The sequence below is a fragment of the Delphinapterus leucas genome, chromosome 4 (assembly GCF_059928025.1).
Source record: "Delphinapterus leucas isolate spDelLeu-1000000601 "Yukka" chromosome 4, BTC_Dleu_Yukka2, whole genome shotgun sequence".
Classification (NCBI taxonomy): domain Eukaryota; kingdom Metazoa; phylum Chordata; class Mammalia; order Artiodactyla; family Monodontidae; genus Delphinapterus; species Delphinapterus leucas.
The window spans coordinates 82,862,781-82,886,823 of NC_143132.1; the positions used below are offsets into that span (position 1 = coordinate 82,862,781).

The 24,043-nt window shown below is 41.0% G+C and overlaps 1 pseudogene; it reads left to right on the forward strand.

The window, feature by feature from the left end:
• LOC111186932 (transmembrane epididymal protein 1A-like) overlaps nt 1-24,043 on the forward strand; it is an 82,925-nt pseudogene that overhangs the window by 30,154 nt on the left and 28,728 nt on the right.

Sequence of the window (24,043 nt, forward strand, 5' to 3'; positions counted from 1 at the left end):
TTTCTCTAGTTGTGGTGAGTGGGAGCTACTCTTGGTTGTGGTATGCGGGCTTCTCATTGTGGTGGCTTCTCTTCTTGTGGAGCACGGGCTCTAGGCATGCAGGCTTCAGTAGTTGTGGCGCACGGGCTTAGTAGCTCCGTGGCATGTGGGATCTTCCTGGACCAGGGATCGATCCCGTGTGCCTTGCATTGGCAGGCTGATTCTTAACCACTGCACCACCAGGGAAGTCCAAAAGCAAAGTTTCTTGATCTATGAACTTGGGAAAAGCTGTCTACTTCATGATGCCAGCTGCTTCTGGGGCCTGGGAATTGGCCCTGGAAATCCTTACTTTGAGGTCACCTATAGGGATTATCTCCCAACTGTTTTGAGAGCAATGATCCAGGTCTATTTTGGTATGGCTTGCATGAATCCAGGGGGATTTTTCTTTTATTTTGTTAGTAGTGTATGTGGTCAGCAGTACCTCATAAGGCCCTTCTCAGTGAGGTAACAGCACGTGCTTCCTTCTAAGGACCTTGATGTACTCCCGGTCTCTTGGTTGAAAAGGATGGCAAGGCTTGTAGGTAGGTGGAAACCATGCCCCTTTTTCCTGTTGGCAATATGCTTTAAGTACACTGGTTAGTTCTTTTATCTAGCTAGTCATAGCATCAAATAGTTCACTCACATTTCCATAACATTCACTTAATCCAGGAATGGAAGGTTTAGACATGCCAATAAGCACTGGGTATCCAAAGGGATTAATCCATACCTCCTACTTGAGTATTCTAGATCTTTCAAGGGCCAGGGGCAAAGGTTTTGGCTATTTAAGTCCAGTTTCTTGACAGATCTGTCCTAAAGTACTTTCTATGGCTAGATTTTTACATTCCACTTGCCTTGATGATTGAGGATGGTATGGGGCATGGAATTTTAATGAGGGCCTCAAAGTTTTTGCAAGCAGTTGGTTCATCTCTGCTGTAAAATGAGTTCTTGCTCTGATTCAATCCATAAAGGCATGCCAAGACGAGGAATATTCTAGGCTATCAATGTCTTTACCACTGTGATGGCAGCAGCATATCCAACCAGTTAGCATTCAGTCCATCCATTAAACAAGCAGACAATAACCAAACAGTGAGAATAGCCTAAAGCTGGGATCAAATCTATAAAATCCATTTGGAGTGCTGAGAAGGGCAGTGTGGGCCTGGGAGAACTTCCTGGGGTGTACTGATTTCTTCCAGAATTTTGGTGAGATTTACAAGTTGTGCACGGGGAAATAATTTGGTCTGAAATTTTGTGGATGCGAGGGCAAAACCAATTGTCTTTTGGTTCCTTAACTATCCCCTGTCTATAAATGTGTCCCATTTGATGAGAGTTAAGTGCAAGCCGAAAAGTCAAAAGAAAAGGAGTACAGGAAGTCTGTTTGGACCAATGTATAATCAATCTGATAATTGTTTGGCACCTTTTGTATCCATTTGTCTTTTTTGGATTGTGGGGCCTTTGCCTGATAGTTAATAATATCAATCAGAGATAAAGGCAGGTTTAAAGATTGGGTGGAGAAAGGATAAGGGGGGTCCATTTGCGCTGCATGTTTAGCAGCTCTATTGTTTCCCAAAGATATAGCATCACTCTCCTTAGTATGGGCTGAACAGTGAACAATAGCAATTTTAGAAGGGAGGTGACTAGCTTGTAATAGGGCAGCAATTATATGCCATTAGCTACAGGAGTACCTGCAGAAGATAAGAATCCACGGGATTTCCGAATTATGCCAACAGCTTGGCAGACTCCAAGAGCTATGAGTTCGACAGCTTGGGCTGATTTTATAGTGGGCAAAGAGTAGTCCTCAAGTGTTTCATGTGGGGAAACTACGGCATAACCAGTTAGGTTTCCTCAGAAATTTCTTTTACAAGAGTCATCACAAAATAAAAGTAAGTCTGGGTTGTCTAAAGGGATGTCTGAAAGATCCTCTCATGGCTTTGAGACCATATCTATAGTTGCAAGGCAATCATGTGGAATGGAATGGGGCTCTCCATCATGAGGCAGGGGTAGTAGAATAGCTGGATTTAAAGTGTTACAACAATGTACGGTGATGGAAGGGTAAATTAAAAGATCCTCGTCCTAGGTGATCCGTCACTATGTAGAGAGGTGCTGCATTCTATGAACTTGTAAGATAGCAGACACAGCGTGGGGAACATAGAGATGAATGGGAGAGCCTAATTAGAGTACTGGCTTTGTCAGTCAAGGTGGCAGCTGTGGCCACCACACAGCAGCATACTGGATGGCACAGGGCCTAATTGGCATGAGAAATATACTATATGATGTATCTGAGAGGCAAAAGGCTATCCTAGAATGCCTGCAGCAATCCCATTATTTTCGTGGCAGTACTGATGAAAAGGTTTATCAAAAGTAGGTAAGCCAAGAACCAGAGGTGTGACAGAGTTAATTCTAAGGCTTCAAAGGATGGTAATGCCTCTGAAGGCCAGGAAATGGGCTCCGGGGTGATATCTGGGAGGAATGCATACAGAGATTTAGCAAGAGCTGCAATATTAGGAATCCAACAGTAGCCAGCTGCCGGTAAAAATTTATGTAACTGTTTTTTTCGTTTTGGGGAGAATGATGGCCTAAAGTGACTCAAGGCATTTGGGGGTGAGTCTTTGAATGCCCTGAGATATGTCATATCCTAAGTAAGCAACAGTTATTTGTACCCATTGAAGTTTAGATCTGGAGATTTTATGGCCTTGTTCAGCTAGTGCCTTTAGGAGAATGAGGGCATCTATAAGTGCTCCCTGCTTAGTTTGAATACAAAGTAAAAGGTCATCAATATAATGGACAAGCGTGGAGACCTGGGTAAAGGCTATGGTTTCTAAGTTGGCTCTGAGGACTTGGGAAAATGTTGAGGGAGATTAACAATATCTCCTGAGGTATTCGAGTCCATGTTAATTGTCTCCCTTTAATAGAAATGCAAAAAGAAATTGTGAGTCGGGGTGCAATGGAATTGAAAAAAAAAGCTAAACAGAGCTCAGTTATCGTAAACCACGCTGAATCGGCAGGAATTGAGGTGAAAATAATAGCTTGGTTTTAAGGGGGCGTCAGATTGGGAACACAGAAATCCAGAAGATCTTCTGGAGGGTCAGAAACAGGGAGCTGGGCATAAAGTGGAGTATAAAAAGGAAGAGAAGGGGTATTTACATCAGATTTGGTTTTTAATTTTTGTTCCAACTTCTATCTTTCATTTTATTAGGGGATTCCCTAAGGATAGCTGGTATGCTTTTTTTGTGTTCTTTTTTCAACTTAGTCCTCCCATAAGTACCAATATGACAGCTGTTTATGATGAGAGCTCTCCAAAATTTTTTTCAAATACAGAAGTTTTTCCAATTCAAAAAATTTGGCCCTTGATGAGTAGGCTCTCCTTTAGCATATTTATTCCAATAGTGACTCAATTCAATAAGCCTTTTTATGGAAGGACCTAGAGGAAATTTTCCAGGCTTAGAATAAATCTTTACCATGGATGCAAGATGAGTTCCTGGAGAGGGTACAGACAATGAGTCCTCAAAATCCAAACGTTCACTCCCAAAGTTAGTCTAAGAAAGCAAAGGCCTTCACTGCCCGGGCGGTAAGGATGGTGTAGTAAAAACAGTGTCTCCAATCTCTCACAAAAAATGTGAGATGCCTCGAATTACAGACGAACTAATCTATGACACCAGGCAGGCACTACTGGAATGGGACCTTACCAGTACTAACAAGCAACAAATGATGATGTGACAAAAGCCCCTTATGGACTGGGACCCCTTATGACAAACACCCCTATGACCTGGCACGGCTGGACGAAGAGAGTGCTGCTTATGACGTCATGTCTCAGAACCCCAGTCTATTCAACTGTCAACCAGATGCACCCCGATAAGTGCACCTTACAGATAATGGAGACCATAGAGACTATTCTCACTAGTCACAAAGCCAAGCTCTCAGGACGCAAAATGAGATGGAAGGAAAAATCTCATCCAGTTTACATAGGGAACCCACAGCAAAGTTTGTCTAAACAGACGCCATTCTGGTGAGAACGGTTAACTCACCCAGTCTGTGAGGCCAGCTCAAACAGCAAGATTATAAAGGGTTAATGCCTGCATTTTTCTCTATGATTCTTCCTCCTAATGACAAACAATACAACAGACAGAGACAAAGAAAAACAGTGACCATCTCTGAAAGGAGAGAATCCATAAAAACCTAGAGTACTCATTTCCCAAACACCAGAGTTGGTAGGTCCAAGGAATCAGTTCCACAAATATTTTCTCCTGTTAATCTAAGTTTAGAAAGAAAGCAAAGGGACTCTCATGACTTTCCGTTCCACCAGAGACCCAGGTAAGAGCTCTTACATTCTGCCAGCCTTTGTCAGAGGTTTCAGGATTTCTCAGCTGCAGCAGCCTCAGGGGGGAGCCTGGTCCAGCCGATATCCTGCCCACTATGCCAACTGCTGGGGAAGGGGAAATTCCCCCATCCCCCACCCCCTTGAGTTATTTTGGTTGGTCTAACAATTCAATTGACACAAGACAGGTTAACAGGAAGGAAAAAAAAACAATTTAATTCATACACATGGAGGTGACATGGAAATGGGACTCCCAAGGTGAACAAGCTGGGTGTTTCGTATAAAATTTTTAGACAAAGAAACAAATATTTGTGAAGATTTAGCAAAAGGACTTGTGCTTGAAGCAGCAGACTAATAAAGAAACAACAAAGTTTGTTTATCCAGCTTTCTTAGCGTTCAATTCCCTAACTCTGGTAATAAGGATGCTTTCTATCTTCCTGGTACAGGGAGGATAGATTCACATGGGAGATTTAGTTTCCGCTTTCAGGGGCAAAGGGGTGGGGATTGGGGGGGTCAGAGTGTTTTATTAATGTTTTTTTTTCCACCAGCTATTTCTCAAGTAACTTTACTTCAAAATAATTAATATGCCATTATGGCATATCTTGGGCAGCCTGCTCTAAGGCCCAACAATTGCAAATATTTTCTCCCAGTCTGAGTGGTGAGTTTTCATTTTCTTCAGAGCATCTTACAATGAGTAGACTTTCTTGGTAAGTTCAATTTACTTTTATTTTCTTTTATGGTTTGTTCTTTTTGTATCCTAAAATCTCTGTCTATCTCAGCCTCACTGTGGCAGACTGTAATTTCCAAATACAGCTGCAACAATATTTCTTATCCACGTGCTCTTCTACAATATGATCTTGCCACGCCTTCCATTTCCCTTAAATGCTTGAGAGAGTTCACTGATGAGACCTTCGGGGCCTCCAGCTTCTTGTGTGGAAAGTTTTTTAAAAAAATTATTATTAGAAATTCAATTTATTTAATGGGCATAGGGATATTTATTTATTTATTCTTTTTTTAAAAAATACATGTTAGTGTATATATGTCAATCCCAATCTCCCAATTCATCACACCACTACCACCCCCCCACGACTTCCCCCCCTTGGTGTCCATATGTTTGTTCTCTACATCTGTGTCTCTATTTCTGCCCTGCAAACCGGTTCATCTGTACCATTTTTCTAGGTTCCACATATGTGCATTAATATATGATATTTGTTTTTCTCTTTCTGACTTACTTCACTCTGTGTGACAGTCTCTAGATCCATCCACATCTCTACAAATGACCCAATTTCATTCCTTTTTATGGCTGAGTAATATTCCATTGTATATATGTACCACATATTCTTTATCCATTCGTCTGTAGATGGGCATTTAGGTTGCTTCCATGACCTGGCTATTGTAAATAGTGCTGCAATGAACATTGGGGTGCATGTGTCTTTTTGAATTATGGTTTTCTCTGGGTATATGCCCAGTAGTGGGATTGCTGGGTCATATGGTAATTCTATTTTTAGTTTTTTAAGGGACCTCCATACTGTTCTCCATAGTGGCTGTATCAATTTACATTCCCACCAACAGTGCAAGAGGGTTCCCTTTTCTCCACACCCTCTCCAGCATTTGTTGTTTGTAGATTTTCTGATGATGCCCATTCTAACTGGTGTGAGGTGATACCTCGTTGTAGTTTTGATTTGCATTTCTCTAATAATTAGTGATGCTGAGCAGCTTTTCATGTGCTTCTTGGCCATCTGTATGTCTTCTTTGGAGAAATGTCTATTTAGGTCTTCTGCCCATTTTTTGATTGGATTGTTTGTTTTTTTAATATTGAGCTGCATGAGCTGTTTATATATTTTGGAGGTTAATCCTTTGTTTATTCATTTGCAAATATTTTCACCCATTCTGAGGGTCACCTTTTCGTCTTGTTTGTAGTTTCCTTTGCTTTGCAAAAGATTTTAAGTTTCATTAGGTCCCATTTCTTTATTTTTGTTCTTATTTCCATTACTCTAGGAGGTGGATCAAAAAAGATCTTGCTGTGATTTATGTCAAAGAGTGTTATTCCTATGTTTTCCTCTAAGAGTTTTATAGTGTCTGGTCCTACATTTAGGTCTCTAATCCATTTTGAGTGTATTTTTGTGTATGGTGTTAGGGAGTGATCTAATTTCATTCTTTTACATGTAGCTGTCCAGTTTTCCCAGCACCACTTACTGAAGAGACAGTCTTTTCTCCATTGTATATTCTTCCCTCCTTTGTCATAGATTAGTTGACCATAGGTGTGTGGCTTTATCTCTGGGCTTTCTATCCTGTTCCATTGATCTATATTTCTGTTTTTGTGCCAGTACCATATTGTCTTGATTACTGTATCTCTGTAGTATAGTCTGAAGTCAGGGACTCTGATTCCTCCAGCTCCGCTTTTTTTCCCACAAGACTGCTTTGGCTATTCAGGGTGTTTTGTGTCTCCATGCAAATTTTAAGATTTTTTGTTCTAGTTCTGTAAAAAATGCCATTGGTAATTTGATAGGGATTGCATTGAATTTGTAGATTGCTTTGGGTAGTAAAGTCATTTTCACAATATTGATTCTTCCAATCCAAGAATATGGCATATTCCTCCATCTGTTTGTGTCATCTTTGATTTCTTTCATCAGTTCCTTACTGTTTTCTGAGTACAGGCCTTTTACCTCCTTAGGTAGGTTTATTCCTAGGTATTTTATTCTTTTTGTTGCAATGGTGAATGGGATTGTTTCCTTAATTTCTCTTTCTGATCTTTTGTTGTTAGTGTATAGGACTGCAAGAGATTTCTGTGCATTAATTTTGAATCCTGCAACTTCACCAAATTCAGTGATTAGCTCTAGTAGTTTTCTGGTGGCATCTTTAGGATTCTGTATGTATAGTATCATGTCATCTGCAAACAGTGACAGCTTTACTTCTTTTTCAATTTGTATTCCTTTTATTTCTTTTTCTTCTCTGATTGCAGTGGCTACAACTTCCAAAACTATGTTGAATAATAGTGGTGAGAGTGGCCATCCTTATCTTGTTCCTGATCTTAGAGGAAATGCTTTCAGTTTTTCACTATTGAGAATGATGTTTGCTGTGGGTTTGTTTTATATGGCCTTTATTATGTTGAGGTGGGTTCCCTATATGCCCACTTTCTGGAGAGTTTTTATCATAAATTCGTGTTCAATTTTGTCAAAAGTTTTTTCTGCATCTATTGAGATGATCATATGGTTTTTCTTCTTCAATTTGTTAATATGGTGTATCACATTGATTGATTTGCATACATTGAAGAAGGCTTGTATCCCTGGGATAAATCCCACTTGATCATGGTGTATGATCCGTTTAATGTGTTGTTGGATTCTGTTTGCTAGTATTTTATTGAGGATTTTTGCATCTATATTCATCAGTGATATTGGTCTGTAATTTTCTTTTTTTGTAGTATCTTTGTCTGGTTTTGGTATCAGGGTGATGGTGGCCTCAAACAATGAGTTTGGGAGTGTTCCTTCCTCTGTCATTTTTTGGCAGAGTTTGAGAAGGATGGGTGTTAGCTCTTCTCTAAATGTTTGATAAAATTCACCTGTGAAGACACCTGGTCCTGGACTTTTGTTTGTTGGAAGATTTTTAATCACAGTTTCAATTTCATTACTTGTGATTGGTCTGTTCATATTTTCTATTTCTTCCTGGTTCAGTCTTGGAAGGTTATGTCTTTCTAAGAATTTTTCCATTTCTTCCAGGTTGTCCATTTTATTGGCATAAAGTTGCTTGTAGTAGCCGGGCATAGGGATACTTAAATTTTCTGTTTCTTCTTGAGTCAGTTTAGGTAAGTTTTGTTTTCCAAGGAATGTTCATTTCATTTAAGTTGGTGAATTTATTGGCATGAATTATTCCATAGTAAACCATTTTAATTTTTTCATAGTCTGAGAATCCTTATTGACCTCCATCCTTTGTTCCTGATATTGGTAATTTGTGTTTTCTCTCTTTTTATTTTCTTGACGAATCTTATAAAAGGTTTATTGTTTTTATTAAACTTTTCACAGAACCAACTTTTGGCTCTGTTCGTTTTCTTTATGGTTTGACTATTGTCTGTTTTATTGATCTTCATCCTTATCTTTATTATTTCCTTCCTTCTACTTACTTGGACTTTGATTTACCCATATAATTCTTACTTCTTAAGTTGGAAACTTAAATCATTGATTTTTAAACCCTTGTTGCTTTTCTGATGTAAACATTTAAACCTGTAGACTTCCCTCTAAATGCTGCTTAGATGCATCTCACTGATTTTGCTGTTTTATAATTTCAGCCTTTATCATTCAGCTTTATTTTCTAATTTATTTTCTAATTCCTCTTGTGTTTTCTTTTTTGACCCCTAATTTATTAAGAATTATCTTGTTTAATTTCCAAATACTTGGGGATTTTCTTTTTTTTAATTTATTTTAATTTTTTAAAAATATTATTTTGATGTCAACAATTTATAAAGTCTTTATTGAATTTGTTACAATATTGCTTCTGTTTTATGTTTTGGTTTTTTGACCACAAGGAATGTGGGATTGTAGCTCCCCGACCAGGGATCAAACCCGTACCCCCTGCATTGGAAGGTGAAGTCTTAACCACTGGACCACCAGGGAAGTTCCCATTTGGGGATTTTCTAGCTATCATGTTGTTACTGATTTCTAACTTACTTATGTTATAGTTAGAGAACATACTTATAAGATTTCAGTCTTTCAAAATGTATTGAGACTTACATTATGCTCCAGCATCTGACCTGTCCTGTTGAACACTCTGTGTGCACTTGAAAAGGACGTGCAGTTGTTGGATGTGATGTTCTATACATGAGTTTCTATCTAGTTGAACTTTTTTTTTTTGGCCATGCTGCACAGCATGTGGGCTTTTAGTTCCCCCACCAGGGATTGAACCTGTGCCCCCTGCAGTGGAAGCATGGAGTCTTAACCACTGGACCACCAGGGAAGTTCCTAGTTGAACTTTTCTTGTACTGCAGTTTTGCAGGCAATGAGTTCTCTCAGCTGTCATTTGTTTTATCATTTACTTTTAAATGACTGTAATTTATCCTCATTTTTGAGGGGTATATTCACAGAATAGAAAATTGTGGATTATCAGGTTTTTCTTTCAGCCATCTGAAGATGTTATTCCACTATCTTCTGGCCTCCATTGTTTTTCATGAGAAGTCAGCCACCATTCATTTCATTGCTCTCCTGTGTATAATGTGTCTTTTATCTGGCTACTTTTAAGATTTTCTATTTATATTGGGTTTTCAACAGTTTGACTATGACGGACCTGGGTATGGTTTTCTTTTTATTTATCCTGCTTGGAGGCTCACTGAACTTCAAGGATCTGTAGGTTGATGTTTTCATGAAATTTTGGGAAAATGTGGCCATTATTTCTTCATGTACTTTTTTTTTTTTTCTGCCGCATTCTCTCTTCTCTTTTCTTTCTGAGATCTCTGCTTTTAACTATGTTAGTTATGGCAAGTAGATCTGGGGGGTGGGGAGAACAGCTAGTAATTACAGTTTTCACATTCCAGGCAGCAGGAAAAGAAAGCAAAGAGAACTAGAGGCACAACTCATTTGCTTCTGCTCATACTCCCTTGGCTAGTTCCCTGGACGGCTGGGTATCCAAATAAAATTCTCTACCTAAAGAAAGAAGTGACTTTGATGATATACCTGATGGAGTAACTGATATCAGATTCCCATCACCACCACCACAAACAACTATAAAACTAGACAAAATGTATGAGGCAGCTGTTTTCAGGCATTGGACAACAGGCAGTACCTGCAAACAGACTGCAATCCTGGACAGAAAGAAAACACATGCAGTGAATCCCACATTGGCCCTGGCTTTCTTCCTGGGGGTACCTCCTGGGCCCAGTGCAGGGAGACGGAGTTTATACAGAGCTAAGCAATCTTGCTGAGCTGAAGAGGGTAGAAATTCAGGGATGCTGAATTGGCTAAAATTTTCAGGGCAAGGTAACAAAGATGAGGGAGCTGCATGGGGAGAAGGGTGCTAGAACATTTACATGGGGGTTCTCCAGCAGCCCTTGGCTGAGGGCTTGGCTGAGCACGTGCAGGTAGGACACCATGAGGCCTAGAAGAACGTGGCTGCTACGGGGCTGCAAGCTGAATGGGAGTATCAGAGGTTGCACGGTGTTGAAAGATGGGGGAGTTCTAACCAATCCATGGTTAGGAGTGAGGACCATGCCCTAGAGTAAAAACAATTCCTTAGGACTAAGGACTAAGCCAAAACAGACCAAGCCTGAGAGTCCATAAGATCCACTAGTAATTTAACTGCCTTTCAGAACAAAAGGGGCAGAGTCAGAAGCCAGTAAATTAAAGGACAGAATTTTCCTGTGTAAAAACCATGCCTAAAGAAGGACTTTGACTGGTGACTTGCACATGGCACTGACAGGAAACAAATGGACTAGAAGCCTATTAACTCTTGGAGGGAATTTTATTGCCAAAAAATCCACAAGTGTGGCCTGAAAAAGCAGGTGATCGTTTTGACTCCTAAAGTAACTCCTAGGCCCCCAAAAGTCACCAGAGGAAACAGGCTGTGAAATCTACAAGCCCCCCCCCAAAAGGGCATACTCTTCAGTGCCCACTTGGGATGACGTCATGGAGGATAACAGATAAGAAATAACCTTCCTGAAAATTAGCCTATCCCCTCTGGGGGGTCAATGGACAAGTGGCTACCAGATGGAGAAACTAAGGCACTAACTCCACTGCCAGGGAAGGGAGTGTTTATCATTCCGGTGTGGTAGGATTTGATAATTGCTCTGAACTAGAGACTGCTGTGTGTTTTCCATCCTTCCCTTTTCTGAGTGGAAGTTTTAATTTGGTATTCTGTTCTTTCTCCATAGGTGCATGTTGGGTATGTGTGTGATTGGAGAGAGATAGGTAACTTTTCTCTTTGTTTACAGGTCACCAACAATAAAGAGTCGCACCTGGACCTGCAGGAGAGAACCCTGCAGCACCCAGAGATCCTGAATTTTGAGCTGGAGGAGGGCAAGTACATTCTGTGGGTGAGATATATGGATATTTGGGTGGCTGCTCAGATGAAGACTTTCACAACCTTCCTTGCAACTGGGTGCAGCAAAGTGACCTAATCCTGGACAACAGCATGTGAGCAGATGTGATGTGCAGGACTCCCAGGTCATGCCCCTAAAGGGAATGGGGAGGGGTGTGCCTTCAATGCGCTATTTTTCCTCTTCCCACTCGCTGGAATGCAGGATACCAGGAGCTAGAACAGATGTCTCAGACAGTGAGCTAGAAATCACATGTTGAGAACAGGAGGGCAACAAGATAGGCGCTTCAGTCCAGACCCCCCCAAGCTGCCATATCAGATCTGCACTGCCCACCTAGACTTTCATCCAACAGAGAAACCAGCTTCTATCTTTTTAAGGCACCATATTTTAGGATCTTTTTATTGCATTACCTTACCCACTATTTTAACTCAAATACTCCTCTTGCTGCTAATTCTCTGAGATAGCACTTGGGTGTATAGGAGGTGGGGTTTGTATGGTCTCGTGGTGAAGGTGCGGAAGGGGCCCTAAGTTCCTGAGCATAGGTACTTGTTGCCTCTGATTTTTGTAGCCATGTTTCTTGTTGGTCACTATGCACACATCTTGCTGAGGTTTGTGGCTTACATCTCGCTGACGTTTGTTGCTTACATCTCTGACTAATAAACTCGAAGTCTATCTTAGCTTCCTCAGAGTCCAGTGGTCCTTTCAATGGACTCTTCTCCACTTCAGTCCTACTGTTGCCCCGTGAGGCTTGGCTGCAACTCCCATTTGGCTCCCAGACTGGAAGACCTCTCAGTCCTCACCTATAGGGTCAGCTCTTCCTTCCCAAGGATATGCAGGAAATTCTGGACACCTTTCATGCCAGTGAATGCCAGGAAAGACTTTGGGTAGCTAAATGCTGCCCTTCTCTCTGCTTAAACAGAGAGAAGAATTGCTTCAGGACGGGTACGTGGTGAGGCTTCTCTTCCCAGAACCCCAAACGAAAACGGGATCAGAGACCTCTCTTCTGCTTTTGATGTCTCCTTCCATCTATCTGTCTACAACTCTGGGACAGTCAGGATGCACAGCTCTCACCTCCTCTTCTGCTTCATCTCCCCTCCTTTTCCACCCATAATCCTCCCTGGAGAAGGGCTGGCTATTTTTCCCACTTCTACTTGGTAGTAGTTCTCCCTGCATAGACATTTATGATGAAGTCCACCCAGGTTGGTCCTTGATTTATTAAAGGGTAAGCTTCAGGATAAAATCATCCTTTCTCTTTTCTCTGCAAAGGCTGGCATCTGAGGCCCCTGTCTTGCTAATGGGGTGAAGGAAGTCAGCGTTGAGACCCAGTTTCTCAAGGGCCTCTCTGCCCCAGGCAGTCCCTGCCCCTCTTTTTCTGGGCTATGAGCTTCATGGCTCAGCCTTGGAGGAGAGAAGCTGAAAGAGAGAGTGATTTATGGGGGAAATTAAAATACATGAGTTTAATATTGTTCCTGTTGCATATTTTATCTCATTTCATCACTCATATTTTCACTTTGTTTATGGTGTCTTTCAAGGACAAGGCTTTTTAATATTTATGGTGTCAAATCTGTTAGCTTTCTTTTAATGGCTTCTGGGTTTGGTGCCCAGCATAGGAAATCTTTCTTCACTCTAAAACCGAACAGAACTTTTAATGGCTGCAAAATATGCCACGTGAAAACATGCAAATGTGTCCTAATTTATTTACAGATGAATACTTAGTCTGCTTCTGCTTTTAAGATATCATAAATAATGTAATGAACATCTTTGTAAATACATTTTTTTCTTCTGTGATTTAAATCACTTCTTTAGGATAGATTCTCAGGAGGTTCATGGGTCTTTTTCACTATTTTAAAAGACTTAACAACAGTTAAATATTTACCTTTTATAAAGCTGCACAGGCAAACTAAATGCCAAATTCCCTTCTTTTGCATAGAATTGCAGCTGTTGTGTGGTGACATTTACATTTCATGTTGATTAGAAGATGTGGTAGTTACTAGTGACTTTAATAAAAGAACGAGAAAAGCAATTATTAGTCAACAAATGCAGCTGGTTTGATATACTAAATCTTATCAAAGATAGGGGAAAACATTAAAAAGTGTTTCTTATTTTGCAGAGTCCAGAGAAGAAAAAAGATCATCTCAAAGATATACATTTAATTCCAAGTAATCAGCTTCTAGATTTCATAGTCACACAAATAAACTGATCAGCACCATCCCTGCCGTCATCACATCACCCCTTCCACATGCCCAGCTTCGCTCTAAGGGAGCCCACGCGACTCCCCCGCACCACAGCCTGAGCTGTGCTGTAGAGGCTTCATCACCCCCCCAACACACACACACACACACACACACACACACGCTCACACATGAGAAAAGAGAGTGCCAGAGATATGGGGTACGTTTCTGAACCTGAGTCCAGTATCTTATGAGATGCAGTACAGCACAGTAGTCAAGAAATTAGGTTCTAGAGTCAGACATTCTGGGTTAAAAGCCCCAGTACCCTGCATCTTACCAGCTGTAGGCCTTGGGCAAGTTTATTTAACTCCCTGAGGTTTACTTTCTTCTTCTATAGAAGGGAGGCAATGAGAGCACTTACCTCAGATGATAAAATGAAGTGATCGATATGAAAGAATAAATTACAAGATGACATATAAATGGAAGGGGTTATCCATTCATGGCATTAACGTCTCCAGGCTCAGTGAGCCCATATGATACAAGCAATATAACAGCCGCTAAGAACATTTTTCTTTAACGCTTCAATTCAAACTTACTCCTAGAGTTTGCCGTAACCAAATTTACCTCAGTAGGACCTTGTCCTGTGTGCTCACACAGGTGATCACACATTTATTGGGGGTCTCTGCAAAGCTTTAGCAGGACAAAGGTGAGCTCAGAGGCCAAGTTTCAGGGGCTGAGGGCCCCCTCCCCATGCAGTGTGTAAATAGATGCTCCAGGAGGTTAGATGAGCAACTAATCCAGTTGAGGGAAATCTGTGAACTTCTGCCTGAGTTCTCTTTTTAAAATAAGTAACTTCTGTGGTTTTAAGAGAATATTTTTTCTTGCAATAGGAGTATATGTTTATTGATGAAAATTCAATAATTTTGAATTTTGAGATAAGCAAAAAGCAGAAAATATCATTTGTAATCCCCTCTCCTAGGGAAAAAGAGTTGGTGTATTTTTTTGCATCTTTTTTTCCCTGTGTGTATATATGCATTTATGTTTTGTGTAAGACACACACTTTTTAAAAAACCAAAATGGGGGACTTCCCTGGCAGTCCAGTGGTTAAGACTCCATTCCAGTGCCAAGGGCATGGGTTCGATCCCTGGTCGGGGAACTAAGATCCCACATGTTGCACGGCAAGGCCAAAAAAAAAAAAAAAAAAGCAAAACAAAATGGGGTTCATCCCATATAGACTATTTTCTCACTTTACCATAAACCTAAATATTTCTCCATGTCAATACACAATTCCTTACACCCTTGCCGCTCAGTGTGGTCCTGAGGTACAGGCATCACAGGGAAGCTAGTGAGAAATGCAGAATCCAAGCCCCACCTCAGACCTGCTGAGTCAGAATCCGCAGCTGAATAAGCTCCCAGCAGAGGATGTGCCCCACACAGTTGGAGGAGCATCATCTGATAGCACAGTGTTTAAAGGCCACAGTCTCCCATAGGATGGCTGAACCATGATCTATTTCACCTCTCACTGGTGGGGATTTTCCCCTATGACAAGATCATTTCCCCTATGATCCCTGGAGGATCTTGGGCTTCCCAAAGCTGTCCTTGACCTTCTTCCCATCCTCCCTCTAGCAGGGTGCTCTTCCCTTGCTGTGGGTCCCCCCCACTTCCCAGGGGGCCCTCTTGGCCCCCTCAGAGGCCACCCCTAGGAGACTCCTGACAGCTGGGGAAGCACATCCTTGCACGTTCTCCATGGGCTGAACGCACACTGCCCACTTCTGTCATCACCTTCCTCCGGACTTCCCTTAGGTCCCAGGCTTCGAGCAGAGCCCTTGGCAAAAGCAATGCCCAGTCCCCTGCGGGGCGGACAGCCCAGGCTTGGCAGTGCCTCAGCCCCTCCTGAAATTCCTTTCAACCTGCTACTCTCACAATCCCTTCTCACTCCTGTAACCTCCAGCTCACTCTGAACGGCCCCCTAATTGCCACCCGAGCCTCCTCCCCATGCCCCCCACCCCACCCCCCGTCTCCCTATCCCACCCTCAACCCCTCCCTTCCTCTGGTCCCCTCTCTGGTCCGGAAACCTCCTCTCAGCCCCCCCTCTCCACCCCACAGTGTTCCTCTCCTCTGCCATTCCCCGCATCCCTAGAAACAGCCTCCCACTTCTCACCCGTCCCCTCACTCCTCCCTTTCCAACTTCCTCAATTTTCACCTCTCCCCCAAATTCCAGGCCTGTCCCTGGGAAAGGAGAAGCTCCTCTGGTCCCACCCTGCCTGTGTGTGGTCCGAGGTGGGGTGGAGGTCGCTCCCGCTCCCAGGGTGGGGAGGATGCCCTGCCCAGTCCGCCCACCCGGCCTGGGGAGAGTGAATGGAGCCCTGTGTGCCCCTGCTCTGTGGGAGGATGTCAATGGCCAGTGTGTGACGGGGTGAAAAGAGGCCAGTGATGGCTGTGAGGCAGCTCTGAAAATCACCCGGCCCACCAGCCCGGGGGTGAGCCAGATGCGACTCGTCGGGCAAGAAAGAATGACAGTGAAAAGTAAACTATGACCCCGACCACCTCGCTGGGCTTCCGTGGGGGCTGGGATCCCCGGATCAGAGCCACCTTCCCCAGGGCGCCGAGAACCAGAGTCCCCGAGAACCAAAGGAGAACCAAAGGCGGATGGTCTGAGCTGCACCTGCCACGGGGGGTGCACGATGGGTCCCACGGCGCCCTCCACAGTAAAGCTTTTTCCCTTTATACACGTTTGATAAGTAATTGGGGGAGATATTTTCAAAACAATACAGATAAGCTTCTATTTTCACCAATCAAAATAGTAAGGATTTTTTTTTCTAACGAGAATATTTAGCGCTGACAAAGATACAAAGAAACTTAGTCAACCTTGCACTGCTGGGGGTGGGGAAGTGAATGGGCTCAACTCTCTGCAAAACGTAATAATATCCAGTACTAAGAGTCTTTGAATGCTCACACAGTTTGATACTGTAATTCCACAGGTGAAAATGTATCAGAAGGAATAATCCCAAATATTCCCCAAAGCACAGACGTTCTTTGTGAGAAAGAGCTTATTAAAATTGGAATCAACATATTGGGAATTAGGTAGGTATATTATGATACATCTACAAGTTGGAATATCATTCTGTCATTAACAACATTTATGAAGAGCTTTTGATAACATGAGGAAATGTCTTCCCAAGAGAAAGAAATAGAATATAAATTCGTATATACAGGATAATCACAAGTATACAAAATAAACATAGAAGACTAGGAGAAAATCAATTAAATGGGAGTGGGTGATTTTCCCCTTTACCTTTTTCTGCTTGATGAATTATCTCAGAGATACATTGATGTATAGAGAATAATGTAGCCACACTGAGCATTAGAAATGCAACATTCTTCCTGAGGCAGCCCGTCAGGGACTCTCCTTATTCCCCATCCTCACCCTCACCCCTGAGGCAAAACTCTATATCCTTTTATTACACGTGAACAGATTCCTGAACATTATATAACACCATTTTAAATATTTCAAACTTTCTTACATGGTAAAGTACTACTTGTATACTTCTGTGACTTGCTTTTTTCAGTCAACATGATTCTTTGGGGGTTTATCCATCCTGACTCATTGTTGATAAAGCCAAATCTGGTTCACTCAGTAAATGAGTTAATAAGGAACTTAGAACAGGGTCTGGCACATGGTGCTACATGAGTTTTGGGGGGTTTTGATAAACAAAAATTTATTTCCCCTGCAGTATACTATTGTGTTAATATTATATTGCATTTATTTATCCACTCTCCTACTGATGAAAAAATCAGACTGTTTGCATTTTGTCCTGATTACAAAACAATGCTGCTATGGACATTCTAGTCCATGTTTCCTTGTGCACGTGTGTGAGAGTGTGTCAGTTTCTATAGAGTACACTTCTAGAATTGGGGCTGCAGTGTTGCTAAGGATGCCTAGCTGCAACATGGCAAGTTACTGCCAACGGACGTGTTACTGTGTTTCCAATCCCCATCAACACTTGCTACGGTCAGATTTGTTCATTTTTTCCCCCAATTTCATGGGTTTGTAGTATATTTCTTTATGGTCTTAATTTGCATTTCCCTGATAACTATGAGTTTAGAGGTTAGGTATCTGTGCATACATTTACTGGTTATTTGTACTTTTTATTCTGTAACCTCCTGTTTATCACCTTTTCCTATCTTTCTATTGGTTGTTGTAATTTTCTTCTTGATTTATAAGAATTCTTATATATTTTGGATATTAATGCTTTGTCAGCTGGAAATGTTGCAAATATTATCGTTCACATCGTGGCTTGCTGCAACTTTTTTTTTTTTTTTTTTTTTTTTTTGCGGTACGCAGGCCTCTCACTGTTTTGGCCTCTCCCGTTGTGGAGCACAGGCTCCGGACGTGCAGGCTCAGCGGCCATGGCTCACGGGCCCAGCCGCTCCACAGCATGTGGGATCTTCCCGGACTGGGGCACGAACCCATGTCCCCTGCATCGGCAGGCGGACTCTCAACCACTGCGCCACCAGGGAAGCCCTTGCTGTAACTTTTTATGTTGTTTTAAGGCACAGAAAATTTAAATGTTAACATAGCCGTATTTATTTATTTATTTATTTATTTATCGTTTGTGCTTTGGGTGACTTGGTTAAAATACCTTTTCTTACTCCAAGGTCATAAGTCTCCCTATATTTTCTTCTCAAAGTTTTAAAATTTTGTTGTTTTATATTTGGTCTTACATACATCCGCCTGGATTTGATTCTTTGTGAAGGTAGCTATGGAGGGAATCTTCTTTCTCATATGGATAACAATTGTCCTAGAATCATTTATTCCAGTCATCTGCAAAGCCAGCTTTGCCATAAATCAAATTTCCCCAATGTGTTGGTCTGTTTTAGGGCTCTGTATTTTGTTCCATTGGTGTATTTGTCTTCCCTGAGCAATACCACACTCTTTTACTGTGACTTGATAAATAAGTTGATTTCTGTATAAGCATGTATTCCCACATTTTTTCAAGACTATCTTGATGATTTGGGGCCCTTTACATTTTCATACACATTTTAGAATTAGCTTGTTTTACTAAATTCTTGTTGGTCTTCATTTTTAAAGTCTTTCATATTTTCCACTCTTTTTAAAAATGAAGCATTTAATATCTACAACAATATACAAACATGTATATATATGGTATAAAAAATAATAAATACCTGTGTGCCCATCAGCCAGCTTAAGAAACAGAGTATTGCCTGCATTTTAGAAGTCTCCTACGTGCCCTCTCCTTCTCAAGGAATTTTTATTCTAAATTTTGTGTTTGTCATTCTCTTCCTCATTATTATAGTTTTCCAACATAATGAAATGTTGTTAAGTTTTGTATGTTTCTGAGTTTTATATAACTGTTATAATGTAAAGAAAAATACAAATGTGTAGAATACAAATTAATGACAGTTTTATTTCCTTCTTTTAAATTTGTATTTCTTTGTTTTGCTTTATTATACTGTCTAGGACTTCAAATAATAGGTTAAATAGAAGTGGTGAAATTGGGAATTTCCATTGAGCCACCAGGGAAGTCCCAAGAAATATACTTTTGATTAGAAAAGCCCAGTAGCACTTCCAAATTCATAAAGAGGAAGGAAGAAATAAATAATAATGGGGATAAGCTAGAAAAAAGGAAAAAGATGAAAAATTAAAATAAATATTAAAAATAAAATAAGATGGAAAAAATAAAATCAAGTATATCAACTGTGGCACTAAATGTGAATGAGCTGAATTTCCACATAAAATATAGAAATTGTCAAATTGAACAACCAAATCCAAATATATAATGTTTATAGGAAGCACACCTAAGACGAAGCGATAGAGAAAGGTTGATGATTAAAGAAATTCTAGACAAATGAAAACAAAAAGAAAGAAGAAATGACAACATACATGATCTGAAATTTAAGATAAAAAGTATTAAATAAGATAGAGATAATGTGTAATGACAAAAGGCACATTTTAACAAGAAGGCATTCTTCATAAACCTCTAAAACTAAACATCTTGGCAGCCAAATATATAATGCAAAAACTGTTAGAAATACAAGAAGAACCTCATTTTAAAACATGCATGCATGGGCTTCCCTGGTGGCACAGTGGTTAAGAAACTGCCTGCCGATACAGGGGACACAGGTTCGAGCCCTGGTCTGGGAAGATCCCACATGCTGTGGAACAACTAAGCCCGTGCGCCACAACTACTGATCCTGTGCCCTAGAGACCATGAGCCACAACTGCTGAGCCCGCGTGCCACAACTACTGAAGTCCACGTGCCTACAGTCCTGCTCTGCAACAAAGAGAAGCCACAGCAATGAGAAGCCCATGCACTGCAACGAAGAGTAGCCCCCGCTCACTTCACCGCAACTAGAGAAAGCCCACGCACAGCAACAAAGACCCAACGCAGCCATAAATAAATAAATAAATTTTTTAAAAAATGCATGCATAATTACAGTAACAGATTCCAATATAAATCTTTCAAAATCTGACAGATCTAGAAGATAAAAATTTAGCCAGGACATAGAGGATCTGAGTATTAAAATCAACCAGCTCAATTTAATAGATGCGTATAGAACTTTGAAACCTACAAATACAGAATATGCTTTTTTTACCTTATGTCAATAAAACATATATTTATATATATTTCAATGTCATGTATATTTCTATATCATACATATACATATATATCCATCATGTACTTGGCCACAAATAAAACTTGACAAATTCAAAAAAGTGAAGATTTTTGTAGGATATATTCTTCTGATCAATGTTTTAGAATACAAATGAATAATAAATAGAAGACCCCCAAACTATTAACTACTTAGAATAAAAATAACCTCTAAATCAATACAGAAATCAAAATAGAAACCGAAAACTATCCAGAAAGTAATGAAACTTATGTTTTGGTATGTTAAACGTATATTCCAGGGAAAATTAGTTTTAAATGCATTCAAGAAAATTGAAATTAAAGGAATCAAGAACTCCTCTTAGGAAATTAAAAATGAACAACAAAAAATCCAGCCAAAGGGATTAATAATAGTAAAAGCCAACAATAGTGAAATATACAAATAGCAGAAAGAATAAATAAATCCTAAATCTAATTTTTGTATTGTGGTAAAATATACATAGTATCTATCATTTTTAACAATTCATAAGTATACAATTCCATGGCATTAAATACATTCACAATGTTGTATAACCATCACCACTATCTATATTCAAAACCTTTTCATCATCCTCAGCAAAGTCTTTGTACCCATTAAACAGTAACTGCCCCTTCTTCCCTCCCCCCCAGCCCCTGGTAACATCTCTCCTACTTTCTGTCTCTATGAATTTGCCTACTCTAGGTACCTCAGATAAGTGGAATCATACAGTATTGGTCCTTTTGTGTCTCGCTTATTGCACTAAGCATAATGTTTTCAAGATACATCCATGTTGTATCATGTATAAAAATTCATTTCTTTTTTATGGTTGAATAATATTCTATTGTATGCCTATTCCACACTTTGTTTATCCATATTTTGGTTATCTGTTGACAGACACTTGGGTTGTTTCCACCTTTTGCCTATTGTGAATAATTCTGCTATGAACATTGGTGTACAAATATCTGTTTGAGCCCCTGTTTTCAAATCTTTTGAATGCATACATAGGTGTGGAATTTCTGGGTCATATGGTAACTCTATGCCAAATCTAATTTTTTTGTAAGATCAACAGATACCTCATGCCCACCGTTAGAGACAAGGGAGAGATCAAATACAAACAATAGTAGAAATTAGAAAAGCCATATAACTCCAGATACAAAAGAGAGAAAAATAATCATAAGACAATATTATAACCAATTTTAAAACAACCAACTCGAAAATCTAGAGAAAATCGTTGAATTCCTGGAAAAATACAAATCGACACCAAAAGAAACAGAAAATTTAAACAGATCAGTTACTACAGAAGAGACTGGAAAAGTAAAAATAATACAGTATAGGAACAGAAGGACACTCCTTAACTATGATAAAGAACATTTATCAAAAATCAGTAGCAAATATCTTACTTCAACAGTGAAACCTTCAAGCTATTTCCATGAATAGTAAGCACAAGGAAGGGATACTCACCATGATCATTATTAGTTAAGCTTACTTTAAAGGCTCTATAGCATTATTAAAACAAAATGAAACTAGAAGAACAAATTCTGACAGCAGAAAAAATTATCTATACTTGCGGATGATGTGATTGTATGCTGAGAAGGACCCAAGGGACTGTAGTGAAAAGAAAAAAAAAATCTATCAGAGAAGAAATAAATAAACAAGGTGTTTACAGACTTAATAACTACTCTTCAGGAAATAAACAGAGTAATGGTAAAGAGTAGCTATAGGCAAAGGGCCCTACTCTAGAAAGACTGTCCAGAAAAGACTCTTTTGTAGGGGGGCTCCTGAAGCTGGACCTGGGCAATGAGAAGAAAGAGCTTGGGGTGGCATTCCAGCCAGGGGGAACAGTGTGTACACCGGGAGTTTGAGGAACTGCAGGAAGGTCACTAGGGCAGCAGCAGGGAGGGAGGGGTGGTGTGAGATAGGGTGGGGTGGGGGTAGGAGCCTGTCGTCAAGAGCAAGGAGATTGACTTTTACTGTAAGTGCCATGAGAAGACATTGAAGGACTTCAAGCAGGGGAGAGATAAAGGTTTTTAAAATCTGATTTATATCAGTGTGAGTTGATGGATGTTCACTAAACTTATTGTAATCATTTCATGATGTATGTAAGTCAAATCATTATGCTGTACACCTTAAACTTATGCAATCCTGCATGTCAATTATATCTCAATAAAATGGGAAGAAAAAAATTTTTTTAATCTGATTTATGTTTTTAAAAGAACATTTTATCTGCTTTGTAGAGAAGAAGGCAAGACGAGCAAAGGGAGACCAATTAGAAAGCTATTGCTGTAGTCCAGGTGGGAAATCACCATGGTTTCACTTAGGGAATGGCAGTGGGTGAAGAGAGGAATGGGTGGACGTGAGATGTATTTTGGAGCTGGACTCAGGCTAGACAGATGGAGGGATGTTAGCTTTTCCCTGGTACATCTTCACTGACCTCTTTGTTTTCAAACTCTAAGTGTCATTTTGTTTTAGCTATGTGTTTTATCAACAGAAAATAGGTAGATGGGTTGTAGTAGGTTTTCACTGGGGGATTTTTTTAAATATTGGGATTTAATCCATCTGATGTAATTATGATCTCTGCTATGTAGCTTCTACTTTTTCTTTTGTATTTTTTAGTTCCAGGATTTCCCTTTCCCCTGGTATTTTGTCCCTGATTCTCGAAGGGTTGCCTGAGTTTTCTTGATTTCTCCTTTTTTAAAGCTTTAACGATTTGGAAGTTTAACATCCTATTTTTAGTCTTGTGGTCTAGTAACTGTTCAAAGTCTTGAGTCACGTTAAGTATTAACCTTACCCCTCTGTTCGTCTCCACCATCCACCCCCCGCCCAGTTCCTTTTCCCTTTCTTTAGCATCCTCATAAACATTTGTGATCACTTCGAATTCTTTTTAGTAGTGAGTTTCCACAGGAACATGTGACGACGCTGCCTGGCATATACATATTCATTTCTCCTTTCTAGTCTCTCAAGGGGAATGAAGACCTGAAAGAGTGCAGGCAGAAGGCCTCCCCGCCTCCCCGGGTGGAGGCTGCCACCGCACCGTCCTCACTGCCCCCACCCCACCGCCCCAGCCCCGGGTCCGCACCTCCCCAGGGTTACCTGGCGCCGGGCTCTCTGCAGGCTGTGGGTGGGCGGAACACCCGGGTCTGGCGCTCTTGGTCCGTATCTCCCCGCAGTCGGAGTACCGGGACCTCGGGAAGTTCAGATCTTTCCCACTAGGGGGCAGTGGCGCGCTTCCCAGAAGAGACCGCCCGGGGGGCGTTTGGTTCTCGGTCCCCTCTCCAGAGTCCCACGACCGGTTAGGCTGGTTCCGCCTAGTGTGGGAGATGCGGGGTGAAGGAGCTCACAGACCCCGCAGGCCAGGTAAAGTCGGGGAGGACGCGGAGACCCGGCACACCCCCCTCCCCCCACCAACCCCCACCCCCACCCCACCCCCCGCCCCACGACATACACACAGGCATCTGAAGGCCCGAGTGGAAGAGGCGGGGGCGCGGGGCGACCCGCGGAAGAAGCCTGGTTAGGGATCAAGCCAAGAGCACGCGGTGGTTCTTAACTTGGAGGGCAGCAGGGGTACCTAGTCCAGTTTGAGACCAAAACCCTTCTCACCCCAGCCTCAAAGCAGTTCTCCCAGTGTTGCCACCATGCCAGAATCCCCACCATTAGAATCACTCCAATTATTACGGAAGACCCCAGTCAAATGCTCATGTGTTAAGAACTGTTACCCAAGGACAACTCATTAATCCCTTGGGACACAATGACACGTTAGCACAGATTAATTTTGCACTGAAGTGGGATTGAGGCAAGGAGATCTTTAGGCTGTAGGTCATTGGGGATGTTGTTATTATCTCAAGGATTGCAACGATGGTCATTGTTTATTTCACT